The sequence below is a fragment of the Podarcis erhardii genome (genome assembly GCF_964252035.2).
Source record: "Podarcis erhardii genome assembly, chromosome: 5".
In the NCBI taxonomy this organism is placed as follows: Eukaryota; Metazoa; Chordata; class Lepidosauria; order Squamata; family Lacertidae; genus Podarcis; species Podarcis erhardii.
This window is the reverse complement of record NC_138509.1, coordinates 60,546,850-60,569,225: the sequence shown is the minus strand read 5'-3', so window position 1 is coordinate 60,569,225 and position 22,376 is coordinate 60,546,850. Positions and strand designations below refer to the sequence as shown.

The window sequence follows — 22,376 nt, the reverse complement described above, 5'->3', positions numbered from 1 at the left end:
TTTCTCCAGCCACAAAATATTAAAAATATTAAAAATACACTAAAACATCAAACATTAAAAACTTCCCAATACAGGGCTGCCTTCAGATGTCTTCTAAAAGTCAGATATTTGTTTATTTCCTTGCCATCTGATGGCAGGGCATTCCACAGGGCAGGCGCCACTACCGTGAAGGCCCTCTGCCTGGTTCTATGTAACTTGGCTTCTCGCAGTGAGGGAACTGCCAGAAGGCCCTCAGAGCTGGATCTCAGTGTCTGAGCTGAACAATGTGTGTGGAGATTCTCCTTCAGGTATACTGAGCCAAGTATACAGATGACCCTAAAAGACTGCCTCTGGTTTTGCCTTCCTCATGTTCAGCCCAGTATCACTAGGTCAGGGATGGTCTTCCAGGTATTACCCCTCACATATTTTTTGGACTCCCAACTCATCAGCCCCAGAGAACACAACCAATTGTTGGGGGTGATGGGAGCTGTGGTCCAACAACATCTGGAAGGGACAGAGGTTCTGCATCTCTCACCAAAGTGAAGAACAGCCAAATCATGAGAATTCTGAGCAACAATCCTCACTTACTTGAGAGTAAGCCCCGCTGAACTCACTGGGGCCTATTTATGAGTAGACATGTAGAAGATTACACTGTCGGAGCCACACAACTACAATTGCTGGATAAGACTTGAAATGTCTCTCTGATTCATTCTATGTCTGCATTTACCACTTCAAGGAATGCCTTTAAATAACTGCCTTTTAACTTGGCCATCTAAAGAGGGAATCTTGTTGCTGTTTTGTTAATGTCTTTACTTCTGCAAGGGAAAACACAAGCAGCAAGAGAATTTTCACGAGAAACAAGCTTCCCCTCCTTTCCAAATGTGACTGCCCCCTTCACATCAGCCACAGTAATCCTTTCATTGTGATGTCACAAATAGCTGCTATTCTGATGTCACAAAGGGAGGATTATGAGGATGGGAAGTGGCAGAGAATACATAGCAGAAGCATGCAACAGACAGAGGCCCATGATTAAGGAAAACATGAAGGAACCTGAAATGGCTAAGAGGGCAAATCCAGCCACATCAGTGTCATCTATGGGGAACTGATTTGGCATGAACGTATGGAGTTTAAAGGAGCAGTGTAGTTGGCACCCAAAATGGTTGGGACTTTTTTTAGAGCAACAACAACAACAACAACAACAACAACAACAACAACAACAGTGCACAAGTAGGGCTTGTGGATTTCACAATTGCTGACTGTGGAGGAGGATGATTCAACAAGGCACAGCACACAAATCCAAAAGGGGCTAATCTGCCTCCAGGAAGGCTTTCTCTCTGCTGCTCTGAAGTGTAACAGAGGTCAAGGAAATCCCAGAAGGCAAGCAGTGAAACTGCTATGTTTTTGACAGTAGTTGTAAATATTTGGCAGTAAAGCTGACGGGATACTGACAGCAGTGGTAACTCCTGATTGAGGAGAAAGAGGACCAGCTCTTGTTGGGTTGGGTGGATTTGTGGCCCTGCCTCAAAGCAGTTTCAATTGCCTTCTGTGTCCTTCTAAAACCCATAGTGATTGCAGGTACCAGACAGTGGAGGGTAATGCTGCTTGTGGGTTCTTACAAGTTCTCCATTCCTATTTCCAGCCCCTCCCTCTTTTTCTCCATGTGATCTGTCCTGCAAATGATGTGGAATCCTGGGTGATGGGTGAGAGTTCCCCATGAGAAAAACTGAATTTACATGTCAATCCCTGAACAGAGGTAAATTACTCTAAAGTTATTTTGGATCACGGTATTTATGCTTTAGAGTTCTCCAAGCGTTTTTTTACTTCCTTGTTCTGCAAGTGTGGGTTCAGAGTTGCCTGTGCCACAGAGGCTATTTAAAAACTTATAGTGGTACTGACAGTTGCATAGAAAGCCTATCTAAAGGGGAGGGGCATGGTTTTTGCATGGTGTGGAGACAGTGTTTTTCCTTTCGCTGTACATTGGTACCTTGGAAGTTGAACAGAATCTGTTCTGGAAGTCTGTTTGACTTTCAAAACATTCGGAAACCAAGGTGCGGCTTCTGATTGGCTGCAGGAAGCAGCCAATCAGAAGCCACGGAAGCCGCATTGGATGTTCGAGTTCCAAAGAACGTTTGCAAACCGGAACACTCACTTCTGGGTTTGTGACATTTGGGAGCCAAAACGTTTGACTCGCAAGGTGTTCGGGATCCAAGGTACGACTGTACTAGAATCCAAAGTTATCCAGTGAAACAGACTAACAGGAGATTCAAGACATCATTAAGTTATGGTATTTCACTGCTACCAGTTGTGATGGTCACTAGCTCAGATGCTTTTCAAAGGGGGTTAGACAAATTTATGGAGGATGAGGTGATAAATGACTCCAAGTCATGATAACTAGATGAACCTTTCAAGTTCAGGGGCAATTGCTGAGGAGCAACAAGAAGGCAAAGTCCTGCTTGGGGACTTCCCTGGGCTATCTGCCTGGTCACTGTGGAAAATGGGAAGCTGGACTTTGGTCTGATCCAGTGGTGCTCTCCTTCCTTCCTTCCAGTTAAATGTGGAGGTCTGGTAAAACTTCTTTGGTGCATCGCTGAAAGACAAAGCTTACAAGCAGCCACCTCTCTTAGTGGATGTAAGCACCACTCGTTGAGTTCATAGGCAGCCATAGTAGCATGAAGGGGAATCCAAAAAGTCTGTCATAAAAATATGATGTGAAAATCCAAAGGGAAGGATGGGGAATCCAACAAAGCTAGGATTATATTTCTTTGTAAGAGCTATTTTCCATATGCATAAGTTGGAAGGAAAATAATATTGCAAAGGTTTCAGTTTAATTTTTTTTTACCAATATACAAGCTAGAGTGAGACAGCTATGTTAGTCACAAGGTATACAGGCAGGGTGAATTACACAACTCAAATCTTCCCAAACTAGATAAAATAAAAGTCTTTATAGCACTCCAAAGAATCATGCTGCGTTCGTGCTGTTTATTAGCTTTGATTCCCCCTCCCCATTTAAAAAATACTGCTACTTTCTCTATATTTGTGTGTATCTTATTTTAGAATAATTATATCATCATTATGGAAAGACCACAGTGGACAGTTGGAGGTCAATTTAAGTTTGGGAATTTATACCTTGATTTGGGAAGTGCTGGCATTTATGCACTATTTTATGTAAGTGGTTGAAATATATGTGAAGCTATAAAGAGCCACAAAGCAGTTTGTGGTATTGATGTTTGCCTCTGGTTGTAAAAGTATATAACTAGTGGAATAACCCGCTGAGTGTTAATTCTGAGCAAGGGTTATTTACTGTAGAATGAGTTAGCAGCAAATGTGAAGGATGAAGAGAATATTAAGAAACCTTTGTTTACCTGTACCATGTTGATTGTCGGTGGTAAAAGTGGAGCAGCTCTAATAGATCTCCTTCCTAGCTCATGTTGTTGGCAAGTATATTGTTTGGTGGCTATGGGATAAAATGCACACACACAGTTTAAAAAGAGGAGCCGATTATCTCCAGAGATGATAGATACTTTATTGTGTAAGATAGATACTTTATTGTGTAAGATAGATACTTTATTGTTACATATTTTTAAAGTACAGTGGTACCTCGGGTTACATACTCTTCAGGTTATATACGCTTCAGGTTACAGACTCCGCTAACCCAGAAATAGTGCTTCAGGTTAAGAACTTTGCTTCAGGATGAGAACAGAAATCGTGCTCCGGCAGCGTGGCAGCAGCAGGAGGCCCCATTAGCTAAAGTGGTGCTTCAGGTTAAGAACAGTTTCAGGTTAAGTACGGACCTCCAGAACGAATTAAGTACTTAACCCGAGGTACCACTGTAATGAATGCAGTTGCATTCCTCAGCTTGCAGCACATTCAAACACAAGACTCAGCTGCACATTTCTGAAGTGCAGTCTCTGAACAGCCATCCAACTTCATGAACAGCATGCTAGAATGATGACCAAACGCCAGAGATTAGTAATAGAAAAGACAAGTCTTCCTTGAGAACTTATCTGTCTTCCTGACCCTTCAGACTCTTCCCAGGCCACACCCCCTTTCTCCAGGCCACACCTCCTTCACAGCTTTGCTTTTGCCTAGTTGGAATGTGTCCTTGACTTCTGGAAATACCTCTCACATGTCTGCATGAAGGACAGAGCAGGGTGTGTGACAGTGTTAGAAACTGAGATATGAAAGCTAGGAGCTAAATGGCACCTTAAACCTAGGTTACGGGTGCAACAGCAGAATGTCTAGGTGTGCTTTTTTAATAACAAGAATACACAGCTGAAAATGAATGAACTGCAGCTAAAATACTATGTTCATTTTTCACATAGCCTAGTCCTTCCCCTGCCCACCCCCCTAGTATTCTTAAGAGGGTCTCTTCTCTAGTCTTCAGAGAGTAGCTGGAAGTGGGGAGGCAGAAAAAGGTCCTCCTTTCCTTCTACTCTGCAGTTTTATTCTGAAATCTTAGGCCCAGTACTGTGTCCACAGCTCAGAAACTGCTTGCACTAATGAAATTTATTGTCGCAAAATGCGCCTAGAACAATGGGAGTTTTGAACACTGGTGTGTGAGTGTGTGTACAAACTAGCCTACTGTACAAAGGTAAAATGTGTGTTAAATTGTTAAACCCACTTTTGCCTCTGGCCCCAACCAACCACCCACTTATGGTCCCCAGAAAGTTGCCCAGAAAGGAAGGTACCTTAGATCAAGTACAATAGGTACTGATCATCTCCAAACTCAACAGGCATTCAGAGGAGATGCCTATATATTCATTGCCAGCTCATCTTTTTCATTGCCCGCTTCTGGGTCATTGCTTGCAAGTGGATCCTCTTCATCTTTCCAAGTGGAGGCTTCCTCCAGAGCAGAACCCTGGCAACAGAGCTTTCTGGCAGCCAAATGGTCACTTCTGTGGCGACTCTGGGATTCCCACTGGGTCCAATGCCATTCTTCCTCCTCAAGCCCCAGGGTGTGAAGGGACAGAACTGGGGATCGAGGCAGGACTCAGCATCTGACTGGATGGGTTATTTGGGGGGCCTGCTCCTGCCATAGCTGTGAAGACACAGCTGACACAAGGCAGCAGATGTGGTTTAAGGGAATTTACTTGGAGGCTTGCAAGGAAAATGGGTCATGCCACCCAGCCCTAAATGGTGCGAATCTAAGCATCTCAAAGCAAGCTAAATCAACTGCTCAGGATCGTGTGAGAGGAGGCATCATGGCACAGTCACATAATCTTTGTTTTGACTGCCAAACGCTTATGCTGTTTAAGCCGAGTTCGATATGAGACAATAAATGCCTTTGACTAGCAAGTAATTAGTCCTGTAACGTGCAATTAGTGAAAGGTTATGAAGACTGAAAGGCAACAGTATTCATCTTCATTATTTATTTCTTTTTATCTCTTTCCTATTGATTTTTGTTTTAGAAGCAGCCCAACTTCTTATTAAACCTACTATTCCCAACTACACAAAAGCTTATGTAATGCTGCACAGTATTCTGTTGTGCTTTGTTAACCTCACACAAAGCATGCCTAGCTTCATGTTAGACTAAGCTGTGGCCATACCATTAGGGAGAACGAGGTGGCCTCCTCAATTGACAGATGCTAGGGGGTGGATTGCAGCAGGTCCCCCCCCCCCAGCTATTCCTCCTGAGCCCCCTCTGGCTGCTCTCCTGAGCACTCCACCCCCCGCAGGCTGCTCCCATACTAGCAGTTTTGCTCGTTGCTGGCCTGGTCTGGCAGTCTCGTCTCATTCTCCTACTGCAGGGATAACTTACATGGCTCCTGCCACATGTTGGACTGAGATTCCCAACATCCCTGACCATTGGCCATGCTGGCAAGGGCTAATGGGAGTTGTAGGCCAATGCCATCTGGAGGATACCATGCTGGCTACCACTGTCCTAGTGTATTGTGATTGGGGTCAGGCAAATAAGCAGCCAGCCCAGGCCACATCCTCTTACAGGCAGGTATTGCTCTGCTCATGTGACACATGCCGGCTGGTACCAATGTTGCTGCATTGCAGCACTTACTAGAGTCACCAGATGGAGAGATGGGTGAGTGGTAGTGAGGTGTTGAAGGAAAGGACTTTGTGTCTTATGGCCTGCTCCCAGTGCCTCCAAGTTAGCCTGTTGCCCTCTGGTGCAGGACACTGTTCTATACCCAGTGCTGAAATAAATTTGAACTCCTAGCCTGGGCAGCTGTTATATGTGAAATGTGGGAGGACCTTCTTGTACTTTGTCTCAGGCAGCAAAATGCCTTGGGCTGTCCCTGTAGGCCGCAGGAATGTTATGAATTGTTTTCTTTCTGGTAGGCAAGCAAATTGGCAAGAACGAAACCCAGAAGCAATCAAGGAGAGAAGCTATGTTCTCTGTGTCATAGGTGGTATTAGCTAGTAAATTCCCAGGAAAGACAAAGGAGGCTTCCCAATAAGATGGTTATGACAACCATATGTCAGGAGTGCTCTGATGGTGTTTCCTGCTTGGCAGGGGGTTGGACTCGATGGCCGTTGTGGTCTCTTCCAACTCTATGATTCTATGATTCTGGATGGGCACTCCTCATGCATGCAGTTGTGCTGTTGTTTCCAATTTTGCATGATGTCATTGGCATCAGAATGCAAGCCTGTGTTTCCCTTCCATTTAATCCTGGGTTGCCACAGTTGGAGGCAGCAATGCTTCTGAATAGTAGTTACTGGAAACCACAGGAGGGGAGAGTCATGGGGAAAAGCCTGGGAGATGGCAGGTGAGTTGAACTTTGCATCTGCCTGGAGCATCAAGCAACTGGAAAGGTGCATGGCTCAGTGGTAGAGCAGCTGTTTTGCATGCAGAAGGCCCCAGACTTAATCCTCTATATTTCCAGGTTGGATACTCTCTATCTGAAACCTTAGAGAGCCACCGCCATTCTGTTTAGACAACACTGAGCTAGATGGCTCTTGGTCTGACTCAGCGTAACGCTTCCTTTGTTCCTATACACACAGGTCCATGGAAGCCACCGGTCTAATCCACCTAAGGAAACAGGAATACTGAAGTGATCAAGCAGCTGTCAAATGCTGCGGAATCATACAAAATTCAAAGAATCTGAGTCAATAGCAGGGTCTTGAGCCACTTAGGAGTAGGCATGTGATCTCACCAAAGAGAGAGCTGGAGGCTTTATGTAGACAGCCTCCCCTCCCCCGCAAAAAAGCCCTCCACCTGTGTTATATCTGAATTTTCTCCTTCATTCCCCCAAGTTCCTAAGCATGCATCTGCATGACAATTGTTGCAGTTTGCTGACAGATACAATTCACTTGCCTTCTGATTCATTCTCGACATTGATTTAGCTGTTCTGAAGATATGAAAGTTATAAATTTGTTAAATGCTTATAGGCTTCGGCTTGGTTTTGAATTGTGTTGTCAAAACACAAAGCGTTTCCCAGTCAATAATAACTTGTAGAGCAGAATTGTGTGCAGCCTGGAGAAACGGCACTTTCAAACACATCAGACCTGTTGCCATCCTCATGTTTACAGCAAGAGATAAGATTATCCAGGGTCAGTTTGGGAGTCCCAGGAAAGCCTTCAGGCCACTGGAATATTGCATGCACATCTGTTCTCCTAGACCAGTGGTGGTGATGCTTAGTGGTGGTGATACAGTGGTGCACACCTGACCTCCAATCAGGTGCTTTGCTGCTGATTACTGGGGGGCAGAGAGGAGTAGCAAGATGGTGGCAAGGCTGGCACAGTGCAAATGCACCAACAGAGCTAATCTGGTGCTCCTGCTGGTGTGTTTGTGCTGCACCTCCACCTCTTCCTCCCAGTCTGCAGCGATAGCATGACCAAATGAAGGTCAGGTGACCAGCACTGCCCCACCATGGTGTCCACTACTGGGGAGGGTGCTGTAGTTCTCCAACTGCTCTTGAACTATCATCCCTCTGGATCATGCTGGTGGTGTTGATAGGAGCTGGAATCCAACAAAAGAGGCTACTTGACTTAAAATAGAAGTTTTAAATAGCAATCAAATTATAAATAGGTGTGCCTGTACTATATTCCTACTGTATCAGATTCACGTGTGTCTCTTACCTGTGAAGAGAGTAAATTGCAGAGCTTTCTAAAGAATCACAGGAATACCTATGCCATATATACTACAAAGGTTTATGATTCAGAATCATATACATTTTTGTGATATTAAAGAACCATTGCCTTACTGGGACTGATTACACAAAGCCATAGAAAGCTGTATTTATAGCAATTTGTCCTAATATTTCAGCAATAAATCATCCCTATCCTTAATTGTACTTTGTTTCCGTGACATTTAAAATCTGTAAGCTATTTGAACTAGTAATTTAAGACCTATTGTTATTTTAGACTGGGAATTTAAATTTGCCACCTGTTTAAAACAAATTGCAGAACTAAAGGCTATATTTCTTGTCTTTTAGTAGAGTTCTTGTCTCAAGGTAGAGTTTAATAAGAACCCACCTCCCACCCTCTCACTACATGGAGTTTCATGTCTGAGAAACGAAAGATCAACCTATGAAGCTTCTTTTTGGATCTGAAACTCACTCGGTGCAATGCTGGTTTGCGGAGCGTGGGGGCAGCACTGTCAATAATAATTCTGATCTATTTACAAACCAGTTGACGTTACAAAATTATGGGATTTTCCACACTTGGTTCTTTAGTTGTGATTCTGTCAGCATCTTATCAAAACACCCTTTTAGAAAGCATGAAATCAGATCTCGGGAATTAAGGGACATAAAATATGGAGAACAAAAAAACTCTTAGAGGATTGCAAGAGGCAAATAGCTCCTAACCAATTTTTAATTGAATCAAAATAATACTCTTAAGGTAGCTTTCTTTGGGGTGTTCTAAGCCATTAGAGGCACGGTTCCTAAATGCAAAATGAAGAGGGGAATAAATTACCCATAGAGGACATGTATTTGTCTTCCCTTTACTTGCTTGTAGGGATGCGAACTTATTCCCCAGCAAAGAGCCCCCCCCCCCCCGCTATGCTGTCCCTGGTCCTCGCTTTTGCAAAAACAACACAAAATGCAAGAAGGAAGCAAAAAGTTGTAGATAGATGGATGGGCAAGGTGCCTACATTCACAATTACTGTTGAAACAGGGAACCAGCTGCATCACACTTATTGAAGTATTCTAGTAGGTAAATATAATGCCAATCCTTGTCTGATGGCTCTGACTGAAAAGTCAAAGTGCTGGTTTTGACCTACTGCTGGTGTTGACCTATAAAGCCTTACATGGCTCAGGACTTCAATACCTTAAGGTCTTCCTCTCCCCATACAAACCGACCTGGACCCTGTGCTTGTAATCTGAGGCCCTACTCTGTGTCCCTGCTCCCTGAGATATTCAGAGGGTGGCAACATGAGAAGGGCCTTTTCTGTGGTGACTCCCCATTTGTGGAATGCTCTCCCCAAAGAGGCTCCTCTGGTGCCATCATTACAGGTTTTTAGGCACCAGGCAAAACTATTCCTTTTCACCCAGGCCTTCAACCATTAAATAATCTATGGCCTGTTAAAGCCGGGGATGGACAGACTGTTGTTATGATTATTATCATTTTGCTGATTATTACTATTCTTCATTTCATGTTTTTATTATTATGCTGTGTAAAATATATTCCTAATGTTGTGCACCACCCTAGGACCTTTTGATAAAGGGTTGTATGATGATGATGATGGTGTTGTTGTTGTTAAAAAGTCAGGGGTGGGGGAACTTCCATCCTAATTAAGCCCATCAGACCTCTTCACTCGGTCCACAGGGCCATCTTGGCAGACCCATGCCCATCATTTGTTCTTTAAAGCACTGCACAGGGCTCTTTATAAGGACCCTGATCACTGCTTTGAAGTCCTGACAATCAGCTGATTGCTGGGGCTTCAAACTGCCATGTCATTTCCTCCATACCTAACTGCACCCAACTACTGGTGACAGGCTAATACCTTCATTACTCCTTTGGGAAGCTGGCCACTTGGAACCCAGCTCTGTCCTCCACTAGAGAGGAGTGGTCAGGAGGTTAGGAAGAGCAGTTGGAGGGTTTCTGCTGCTATCTCCCAGCTTCTGCTGCCTGAGGTGGTTGCCTCAGTCCACCTGTTGGTTGGACCAGCGCTGAAGGTTCCACACCTGTGCTCCAGGTTGTTGTGGCTGTTGAGGACAAGGGCAATGTGGGAGCAGTGAAAGAGTCAGGGCACCTCTATCTAGTCTGAAATTCCAAGGGGTCAGAGAAAAGGAACCTTGATGGAAATGGGGAGGTCTTGCGGCAGCAGAAGCTTCTGGTGGTTGGATGGTGACCATATCGGGTCAACCACTGTGGCTCAGGCAGAAGAGCTGAGCAGCATCTGCTGAGCATTCAGTTCTAACATCTCTGCAGCACAAGGCTTGTGCTTAAGAGAATTATTAGTCTCCATTGTGCAAATGAGATGCACGGGGCATGCTTCTAAATGCTACATTCACTCAGGCTTCTTCCCTTTGTAGGAAGTGAAAGTAATTCAGATTGAAAGCGTATACGTTGCCCTTTGTATACGTCTGGCAATAGAAACATGCTTGTCGGGGAATGGAAATGAAATGGAAAGTGCAAGGGCAAAAAGCCATTTCATGTTTTGCAAAGTGAGGCAGTGGAATGGAAAAGGCTGAACCACCACTCCCAGAAATAGGAAACGTTTTCAATCTAAGAAAGGGCCAATATAAAATTCATGTGATCCCTAATGGGTCTGGGGGAAAGAATTGTCTTTCCTTGCAGCCCCTGCCTGAAAATTTCTTTTGCAGTTTATTCTTTATGATAGGAAGTTCTGTATGTCCTCTTCCTACTAGGTGCCCAATGCAATGTTTTATATTGCAGTAAGACAGTTGGCCAACCCCGCAGTTTGGCAGAGTAAGGCAGGCACCTCTCAGGGATCTGATTTTAGGTGCCATCAAAGGGCAGCAAATGGTTAGTTATGCAATGTAATATTGCTGCATTTTTACTGCTAGGGAAAAAGAGATGTGATTGTGAGTTGCCAAAATAACTTGGCTGGCCTTGGGTGCTATTAGAGACAGACAAATCATCCTATTTCCATCCTAAGACACTTTCGGTTTTTGTGAAACCAGCTTGGCTTTGTCCCTTTACAAAAAAGAAAAAGCGGAGGAGGACTTATGAGGACTTTTGCCTGGCACCTTAAAAATTGCCTTTTTCTCCTTTTTATATCCTGCTTAACTTTTTAAGCTGCTCAGAGGAGAGCCATGGCCATGTGGTAAATCGTGTCTTTGAAAATGTTCCAAGGGAAAAAAAATGGCTGCCCCCATGTACCGTGTCAAAAAGGAAAAAGAGGGGATTCTTAGATCACCTTGTAACTATTGTATGGACTGATGTGCCATTTTGTCAATTGATTATGTGACTTGACCCCCACAGATCAGTGTTTCAATCCACACTTGGGCCCAGGGGTGGGGGGAATGGGAAAGTTCTTCCAAAAATGTGGCGTGAAGCAAAATCCTCCTCACCCCTATATAGTTAACTTGATGAGATGAGGTCTGTGCATCATTCACAGTTCTTCATTGGGCAGCAAAATATCTTTAGCTGGTTGTGGACAAGAAGGTCACAGAAGCTAACATTTTAGACCAAATATATGCTTCTCCTGAGGCAGTCATTTCCAAACGCAGCCAAGAATCTTGTGACACCTTACAGACTAACACCTTCATTATGGTGTAAGCTATCATGGACTACAATCCACTTCATCAAATGTAGTCAAGGGAAGGTTATGCCATCCTGTGTTTATATTTATTTGTCATAAAGCGCCACAACACTCTTGGTCGTCGTCTTCTTCTTCTTCTTCTTCTTCTTCTTCTTCTTCTTCTTCTTCTTCTTCTTCTTTGCAGCTGATGTCAAAAGCCTACCGCATGGAAATTATTTGCTGATATTTTGCTATGGAAAGGGAACTATCTTGCCTTTGACACTAAATATTTTCCTCTTTCCCACAGTTTGCCACAATGCACTGGGTATTAGATTTACTGAAATAAATAAGTAACACATACATTAAAACCAGCACAAAATAAAACAGAGGAAAATCTAAAACTCATTCGTATTTTTAAAAGGCAGGGCTGTCTAAAAAAACATCATGCTCACAGCAGGAGGCTGCAGAAAATTAAAAGCCAAAGGCCTGGTGGAAAAGATTTAGTTTTGCCTGGCAAAAATAGATAAGTAATGATGGCACCCGGTGAGCCTTCCTAGGGAGAGAATACTTATGAATAGATTGTGAGGAGAACCTGAGCTTACAGGGTTAAACAGCTCAGAGTGTACGCCCTGCTTCCTGTTGGTAGGAGGGAGATACTGCGTCATTTGTCATTTCCGAGAGTCTCCAGCCTTTGTTTTTTTTCTCTACTTTCGCTTTTGAGGAGAGAGGACGTGTTTTCACGATGCTGTTCGCTGTGGACCATAATGGATAGTCTGCTGTAAATAAAACTGCTTTTAGCTGCTAAGATCCTGAGTGGACTTTGTTTGGGCACACTGAAGAAGCATTTGAGCTTGCAGCTTTCTCTTGCTGCTGCATAAACTCTGCTGTTGCTCAGAGCCTTTGGAATGTGGCCTTCGAAGTCCAGCGTAGCTGCGCAGCCGAAGCGGACTGGACACCAGGATTTATCTGAGCAATAAATCTAACCTTGACATAGATATGGTTAGGATTGCAGTCTAATTTACACTATCCCAGCCTAGCGTCCTCCAGGACCATAACTCCATTCAGCCCTAGCCAGCATGGCCAATGGTCGGGGATGACTTGAGTTGCAGTTCTGGTGAAGACATCTCTGTTTTATGGAGTGGCTTAAGCATCACTTCACCATGGCAAGCACCAGTACTAGGGGTTAGCATAGACCTAAAAGGATGACTTACTGCTGTATATTGCAGCACAGTGACTCATTTTACCCCCATACATTTAAAACACATGTCTTCCCCCAAAGAATGATTGGAATTGTAGCTCTGTAAGGGATTCTGTGAGGGATTCCCAGGCTTTTTTTGGGGGGGGGATATGTGCCCTAAATGTATGGTGTGTATGACTTGAATGCTCATTAAATATGGAAATCTAAGTTTCAAAATAGATTGGAGGGTGCAAGTGGCCATTGACAGTTCAAGCAAAACTTTGAATTACCTTAAAATCTGGCAAAAATACAGAATGAGAACATACAGTTAAACATTTCAACAATTTCAAATGCCTGTATTGATTCAGACCAAGATTTTGAAATAAATGGTTTATCCCTCCTCTCTGCTGTCACTGTACCACCAGAGCATGCATCAAAAGCATAATTCCTTCCTAATATTCCTCCTGGGCCTTGGTAGCTGTGACAGCCTTAAGCAGTGGCTTTGGGCAAAGTAAAGTCACTTTCAAAATCAGAAGTCAAGAAACAACATCTAGAAATGATAATCTGTTGATGTGCCACATCTGAACCTGCTTGTCTTGCTATCAGATGTTATACCAGCTGAAAAATGTTCATGCGATTAAATAACAGAATTCTGTTTCAGTCAGTTTGTGGTTTTAACACAAGATTCCTGTGACCCATCTGTTACATTATAGCTTCAGTAAACGATTTTCTTTTTTGAGGAGGGGGTATGTAAAATGTAGGAATAAAAGTATCAAATAGGCTGAGGACGGACTATTTGTTCCAAGGACCCCCATCAAAAGCCAAGTATCCACAGTTTTGCACAGACAATCTCAGGGGGGTCATTTCTCACATTTTGTCTTGGTGGCACATAGTATTTCTTTTCTGCATATGTCCCAATTCCTATTAAAACAACGAAGAGGAGATTATTTATTTCATGGGAAAATATGAGTACTTTTCCTGGAAAGTTTGCTCAGAGCTGGAGAAGTATCCTAGTCTTTTCACCAATAACATTTCAAGAGGATTTTAGAAAGGCAACCAATATATAGGGCAGAGTGAGTCTACAGAGCATATATCAAAAACAGTCTAGGACTCTAGTCCTAATCGTTCCTTTCAGGGATGCCCTGTCACAAAAGAAGACTGCTTCTTGAGTATTCCTTAAACAGAGTAATGTAAAAGAATAGCTTCATCTTTTGGCAGTACAAGAAATAACCAAGCAATGCACTTCAGTGCACTTTAGGGTGGACATTTTTCTTGAATGCATTTGACACAGGAACACAGGAAGCTGTTTTATCCTGAGTCAGAACTGGTCCACCAAGCTCAAGCTCTCTAGGATTTCAGACAGAGTTCTCTCCCAGCAACACTTGGATATGCTGGGATTTCTACATGCAGAACAGATGCTGTACCCCTCCTGAGCAATGGCACTTCCCGAACATGTAAGCCAAGGAGGCAAAGACTGCTGTTCTAGGCAGATACAGTTTGGAGTAAGTCTTACTGAACTCTGTGCTGGGGCTTGCCTTTGTGCAAATATACATTGGATCAGGATATATGATGTTATTGGCTCTGTAAGAGCCTTAATGATTGCTGTGCAGGATGATGAAATTGACATAAGCATAGAAAGACATACAAGAAATAAAATGAAAGGAAGGAGACTTGAAAAGAGATTTGCATTGAGGAGACAGGTAGTGGCGGCGTGATAACACGGTGACAAGAAGAAGTGGAAGGCAGGCAGGAAAGGAGGTCGAATGAACAGGATAACAGACAGAATATACATAAGGAAACCCAAGGAAAGAAGGGGGACACTGTTTGAATCAGCTTCCTCCACAAAATAAGTGAATTTATATTTCCTTAGACTGACACGAGGAAATCAGGCCTCTGCATTCAAGGATTTAGTTGTTGTCTCTCCCCAATACGCTCTCACAATGAGTTTTTTGAAATGAGGTGGATGAAGCATAGCAAAAGCATCTGCGCCTTCTTATATATGATGCGAAAGCTGTGTTGCCTGATGAACTATGACATTTGGACTCCACACAAACATCAATAATGTAACAAGTTTATTAAACAGGCTTATATACAGTGGCCAAGCAGGGCTCTTAGCTCAGGTCTTCAGCTGGGTTTCTCCAAGTCCATGGGAAGTGGGAACCTGAAGGCTTGACTGTCCATGGGGGACAGAGCACAGTAAAATCATTGTGCCTGAATATAAAATAAAATTTGCACCCAGATAAAAAGATTCAAAACAGTTGAACACCATCATAATTACAGACGGTCCCTGTATCTGTAAGTGTAGCTGACTGGAATTTAACTGCGTTCACAAATATTTCACCTCATGGGTAGCATTTTCCCTTCATTCAAAACCACCATGGTCAGTACCATCCAAGAAAGAGAACATGGACAGGGCTGATTCACACAACTGTTTCTGCCACTGTGAGACGATTGCTGGACCGTGATTACAGGACAGCCAGTGCACAACAGAGGACAGGAATCCTAGAATGTAGTTTAGAAGAAGGGATTTGGGCAGGTGCAGTTTATCTCAACTCTGCAGTGCTGTGACATAGTACCACAGCTGCTAAAACTCTCTCTTCTGCACAGCCATTAAGAGCGTAGGACTCCTGACCTCTGTTGCATTTAGTAACCCTGTCATTTTATGGCATAGCTTTACAAAGAGCCTGTTATTGTGTGCAGACCTATCACGTACTCAATGATAAAGGTTGCTAGATGCATGATGGTGTAGCAGTGAGATGGCTGGAGAAGCTAGTTCCGAGAACTGGTAGCACATTTATTTGTTGCAAAGAGGCCAAGCAGCAGTTGTGCACTTTGTGGGACAACCAGCCTCATATACCAACAAGCTTAAGTCTAATTAATGCATGAAATGGTTAATACCATTAGGGTTCCCATATTCCAGGGATCAAAAACCCAGACACCTCCCACACTGTAGGGATAACCCCCCACCATCCAGCATCTCCCTAGATCGCCCCCTCCTTGCTGTTAACCCCTTCCTCGCCTACCTGCTCCCCCCTTCTTCGTTCTCCTCTCTTATCGTGGAGCCTAGCACAGCCCCAGGAAAACTGCACAAGTTTCTGGCAGCTGCTAGGACCAGCTCAGGGCCTAGCGCGATCCCCGGCAGGCCACTCCAGGCCACCCGATATGTGCTTTCTGTTCCGGGGCACCGCGCCTTCTGAGCATTCGCGTGCCCCACAAAAAGAAAAGAAAATAACACCCTCCAAACCCAGACATTTAATCCGAAAAGCAAAAATCTGCCCAGATGGGGATGCTGACCCCCCAAAACAGAACATCTCTGGGAAATCCTAGACCTATGGCAACTCTGAATACCATAAGCTGCCCTGCTAGGCTCAGCTACCTCATTTCACCTTACCTTGGGAAGAAATAGGTAATCAAGCCTATTGTTTCTTCCAGTCTACCTGAGAAGCTCATTATGTGAAAAGGTTTGAGTTGGTTGCTCCAGCTCAGCTGCATGACTCTCATCAGCACTCTTGAGTACCTATACCAATAATCTAGGAACTTTTACCACTTTGTAACTAAGTTCTACTGCTTGTGCAGCTTTTCTGACTGATGTTTGGAAAAGCACGTGAAGTGAACCTTTGAAAAGCTTGTAAGTAAACTAATTTTTAACTTGCCAAGCATGTGGTATTTTTCTATGCTAGGGGAAATGGGAAACTTTGGAAGGAATTTTAAAGGGCACATTTTAAGGTGTTACAACCTATATTTCCACACTTTAATTAGCTGCATATTTTGTGACTTTAAATCTCAGCTGGGGTTCTCTCACCAAAGTGTACTTGCCCCAAACTTGGATCTTGGCATCCAGGAATCCCTTCTTTCTTTCTTTTGCATCAACACAGTTAAAGAACGCACCCTCCCCCCAAAAAAACCTACTGGTAATGTGGTGATCTATTCACAAGGCTCCTCTGTGACACACACTCCTTGTTGGTCATAGCTGACCATTTAGAAATCATTGCCTTATGCTTGTTTTAGAAATTTTAGAATTTTTTGAAACATTCCTTATACCCATTTTTTGAAACATTCCTTATACCCATGTTGGTGTGGCAAACCATTTTCCATATATATATATATATATATAGTGTCTAAATATTTAGCAGCTGATTACCACCAGCTGATAACAACCTGTGTTCTAATAGTGGTCACTTTCACTTATCTTATCTACTCTTGCCCAGCAGCCAAGAGGGTGTCTTAGAATCAAACCGTCATTTCAAACTATTCCTGGAATACTAGTATTAAACGAACCTTTGAACCCATAAAGGAAGTTTTCATTCTACACTATCTGTTCTCTGTGATGCGACACTGTGACACATAGAAACAGCTGTTAATAATGTACTCACATTCAGAATTCAAAAGTGATATTTTTGGTCATTGCTGTAATATCCATGTTCAGATACAGTAAATGCATTTGGGATATATATGAATAAGCCTTTTGCCCGCATGTGGAGTTTCTTTGTCCTTCCCTTTGGAATGCATAAATAAATAAATAAATAAACCAAGCCAGGAACCCTTTAATTAATCATAGTTCTTCTGTTTCATCCAAACTGAGAAACTATGGTTACCAGCTTTGAAGCGAGCCAGGATATTAAATCAACTTCAGACTGTGACTTGAAGAGCATTGTTGCTAGTACTGCATCTGCTACCATTGCCCGCCTTCAGTGCAAAAAAGTAAAATAGAAAGCAAATACTAAAGAAACCACAATACATAGGGCAGCTCTGAACCTTGTGGCAAATTTCAAGGCATTTCCATACAGCACTGCTTATAAGACTATGCCGAATATTCTAGGGTAAACATTTTCCATATGAAAAAAGTGGCTTTTGATTGGCAATGGGCACCCAGAAAACTACCTCTCTTTCGCTTTAGTAAATGGCTGCTTTCAGTTCTGATCAGCTGCAGCTTTGGCGCTTTACATACGCAGTTGAAAATAGCCCTTCTTCATGGTGGTAATATCACATGTCAGATTTGGCCACATGTCACTGTTGATAAAAAAAAATATGTTTCTTTTCCCTCAGTAATTTGCTTCAAAAAATTCAAGTTTTAAAAATATTTGTAACAGTGATAAAAACAAATAGCATTTTTCAAGCAAAACATGGTGTCAAAGTTGCAGCTATCGGGGCTATGAAGAGTTTGTTCTAGGGTGCTTCTAACTGAATGCCAGTCACTGGAAGGGATACCTAGGGCCAGGGGTGCCAACTTACCCCCCCCACACACACATTGAGGGGGCCCAGCATCACATGACATCACACGCATGATGTCGTGTGCCCCTCCATGCATCCCGCCCCTGGAGCATGAGCGCTCACATGGTGGGTGTGGGGCGTGTGGAGGGCGATCTTCACCCAACATGCCCCCTGCCCCCTCCTGGCAGGTGAGTGCTGCCCGCGACTGTGGGCTGTGGCGGATGGCAGCCCCCTCAATTGGGGGGGGGCTTAGACCCCTACCCACAAATATCAAGGGGGCTGAAGCCCTTTCCACCCCCTATAGTCGGTGCCCCTGCCCAGAGCATAGGGAGGCACTTGAACATCAGTGGTGGCTAAGCCTTTACTATCAGATATGCACGACCCCTTCTCCCCTGAAAATTGCTGATTTTGCAGGGGTGTAAATGTTCATGAATTTCACACACGCTTTAGCCTAAGCATTTTACTAACTTATATTATTAAACTTGTCCGCAGTGGTGGATTTTAATGCGCTCTCTCTCTCTCTCTCTCTCTCTCTCACACACACACACACAGAGCAAGATTTTTCTTCTCAATCTCTTAATTCCCAAAATATTGCTTAATATTGCTTTCCAGGTGCACATGACCTTGAAAACCAGTTACTTGGTATGTGATGCATCCTCAGAAATTGGAAATATTGACATAACATAGCCAAATAAGCCTTACTTTTTATAATTTAGTCACTGAGGTTGGCTCTGTCCTGTATATTGTATTTTTGTCTGCCTCTTCACCCTGACTTCTTATACCAAGTGAAAAGCGTGAGCGACATGTAAACTTTCATATCAAAAAAAGCACAAGAGTAATACAGACAACACAGATTTCTAAACACAGCAGCCAGATTTTATTCAGGTTTTCTTTTTAAAAAAGCATAATGTTATCTTAAATGATTTCTCAGTAAGACTGTAATCTGCTTCTCCCAAATAGCATTTAACAGAGCTGTCAGTGTGAAGAAGCAGGCTTAATCACATGTGGATTACATTGCTTTGTTCTTGGTCTTATTTTCACTCTCTTGCTGTCCTTTCTAAACAGAGAACAAGCTTGGGAAATGCTATCAGCAGAATGGCCAGCAATATGATCAGAAACCTCAATCCCATTTAGTTAGTAAGACTTACCTCCGGTTAAATGTGCTTTGGCAGATGCAGTCAAGGTCGATCTTCAACCAGGCAAAAGTCAAGCCTAACCTGGATGCCTTGACAGCTAAACCAGGTCAGGCCAGACCAAATCAACAAATGCAGTGGATTTATAGGAACCTTTTGAACTGTAACCTTGGTTGACTCACTGCATGAGGCTAGGGAAGGGAAGTTTCCTGTTTCTAGCACTGGCAATTCCTGCCACCCTCTCAGCCCCTGGAAAATGTCAGTTTTGTGAAAGTGTACTTTGGTTTGGGGGACAAAAGGAAACAATATATATTTAAGATCCAGTGCACTAGCCAGAGGCCCCCACCCCACTCCAAGGGATATTCCAGGCCACTTCCTTGGGTAATCTGCTTTCTTTAAAGCAGAAAAGAGAGTCTTTAGCCCAGGCATGGGGGACTCCAGTACATCTCCCCCAATCCCTGTGCACTGACAATGCATGCTAGCTGCAACTGATCAGAATTCAAAGTCCAGCAACATCTGGAGGGCAACAGGTTCCTCACCCCTGCTCTAGTTATTTACAAGGGGGGGGGAGTGCAGGCGGGATTCACTAAGAAATAAACATTCTCCCATCTTCTAGCGTTCCATCAAATGCATGCAAATGCTGTGGGATGACTCTCACACACCTGGCAATTGGCATCTATTTTTTAGGAAATGTTTAATAGTATATTTGATTACTATTATAATCAAATGATAAATCAATTGATGGAGAAAAGTGCTTGCTCCTTTCTCATAACGCTAGAACCCAGGGACAAAGCTGAATGTTGAAAGATTCAGCGCAGATAAAGTACTTCTTTGCACAGTACATAGTTAAGCGATGGAACTCACTCTCACGAAAGGCCGGAATGGCCATCAACTTGCATGGCTTAAAAAGAGGATTGGACAAATTCTTGGAGAATAAGGCTATCAATGGCTACTAGCCATGATGGCTATGCTCTGTTTTAATGGTCAGAGGCAACAATACTTCTGAATGCCAGATACTGAAAACCAAAGGAGGGGGAAATACTCTTGTGCTCAGGTCCTGCCTAAGGCTTTCCCACACATCTCTGTGTGGCCACTGGATGGTGGACTAGATGGGCCATTGCTATAATCCAGCAGGCTCTTCTTATGTTTTTATGACCAATCTGAAATTTGTTTAATTTCAAATACAAGAGAAGGGGAGATTGCATTAAAAGGGACACACACACACACACACATGGTTAATCTCTAGTTCCTAACTTCTATAATTTACAAGCAGAGTATCTTAAACTGATGTGCAAACATCATGGGACCTGTCATCTAGGAGAGCAAGCAGAGATCCTCCAGGCAAAGAGAGGCGAAATACTACTTTATGATGTATTCCAGGAGGGATGGTGATTGATGAGGGATAGTAAGTATCCAATTAGGTATGGTCCTGGGGTTTGTCAGGTCCAGCAAGTGTGCAGATGACAATACTTAGTATCTTTCCCATAGCCCATGGAAGAAGCTGCCTTTCTTGACATATGCTTCTGCTTGCAGTCAGGCAAAGCTCAGGATGGTGTGTGTTGCCTGCTTTGCTGTTACAGAAGTAGGAGTCTTTGGCCAACATGAGAATTCCAGTAGTACTTACCTGTCTCCCGACAGCTGAGCCAGTGCTGTTTATTAGGATGGAGGGGGCAAAGTCAGCACAGTGCAAACGCACTGGCAGGAGTAGCAGAGTGACTCCACTGATGCATTAGCATTGTGTTGAGCTTCTTGCTGCCTTGCCCATTCCCTCCTGGTAAGCAGCAATGACTCAGCTGTCAGGAGGTCCCATAAGCACTGTCACTCCACCATGCTGCCCACTACTGAAGAATTCTTAGAGGGCTGGAGCTGTGATTTTTATCATAGTATGGTCCTAGGCATTCCATACAGCCCTGTTAAGATATTTGTATTCTTGGTCCTCTGGGATGGATTTGAGCATGTGGAAGCTATCAGTCAAGTCATCTTCTTGGGCTTACTACCCTGTAATCTTTCCAAAGCTATTGTATGCCACTATCTCCAAGTGCAGGTTGCCAGACTTTCAGTTTGGGATGGTTTCCATTATAGTGACTGCCAGCATAATCTTGCCGGGTGTGTCCTGGAAGCTAATCTAGGTTGATGGTGAGTTGATAGTGACCAACAAAATCAGGAAAATTAGAGGTTGAAAGTTGTGGCCTTACCAGTGGTTGAGAGAAAGATCTGAGGTATGTGATATAACAACTGGAACTGAGTGGGACAATAGCTTCCCCCACTTCTGCTTCTCTTAGATTTATAGACAAATTAAGGTGCCACTAGCTGAAGCAGACCATGGAGGATAAGCATCTGTGCAGCTTGGGGCCTGAGCAAATGTTTCACTCTTGGCTGGAGTCTACATTTTGTGTTTGGTGACTGATGTGATATTTATAAACCCCTCTTTCTGTAGATTAGATTCCGGCAAGTTTACTGAGCCTCTCATCTGATACATTGCACTTGTAAAACACATGGCCTTGACTACAAAAGTGTTGATGCAGACTTTCCTATACTCACTGTACTGACAAGACAGAGAAACTTTCACCCCCTGTCTTTGGAAACAGATTAGCGCTCTTCCAATTTGCTAATAATACACATACTTCCCAGTGATCAGTTAACAGAATGGATCAGCAGTCAAAAACAATCTTCTTTTAGATGCCAGAAGCTTCTGCCTCTTCTTAGCTTCTCTCCACCCTCATGCATCACTGCTTCCTATTGACAAGGCTGGCCCTGTGACATAGCAGGGTGAACCAACTTCAGCACCAGAAGGAGAGATGGATGAAGGGCTGTACCTCAGCAGTGGAACATCTGCTTTCCATACAGAAGGTCTCAGGTTCAATCTCTGGGGAGGGTTGCCAGAGTCCCCTGCCTGAATCCCTGGAGAGCCACTGCCAGTCAGGGAAGACAATGCAGAGATAGACGGACTGGTGGTGTGACTCAGGATCAGGCAGCTTCCTATGGTTTTTTTGAAGGGTAGGAGTACCATTTAGACATCGCTCCAATCAGCAATGTGTTTTGAGGCAGCACTGCCCTCTCAGAGGGCAATGATGCAGGGAGATGAGTGAGCAGAGGGGCTGGTGCCCATAGCACTTACTCAAAACTCTAAATGTCCCCACAGGCCTCAAAAGGGTTGGTGACCTATAGTCTTTTTAAAAATATGTTTATTTTTATTTTGCAACACAAACACACACACTAACAAAAGGAAAAAGGAAAAATAACACATAAAAAATAAAAAAATATCAAAGGTAAA

General features: G+C 43.5%; 1 protein-coding gene across 5 annotated transcripts in view; it reads left to right on the top strand.

Moving 5' to 3' along the window:
* The first annotated feature begins 583 nt into the window (after positions 1-583).
* LOC309343017 (uncharacterized protein) overlaps positions 584-22,376 on the top strand; it is a 275,823-nt gene continuing 254,030 nt past the window's right edge. For 4 of the 5 annotated variants that reach the window (XR_014157067.1, XR_014157070.1, XR_014157071.1 and 1 more), the window contains exon 1: positions 584-1,732. The gene's annotated coding sequence lies outside the window, so the exon portion shown is untranslated. Of the gene's footprint in view, positions 1,733-6,933; positions 7,085-22,376 lie in introns of those variants that run through there. The other variant, XR_014157073.1, reaches the window with a different exon arrangement.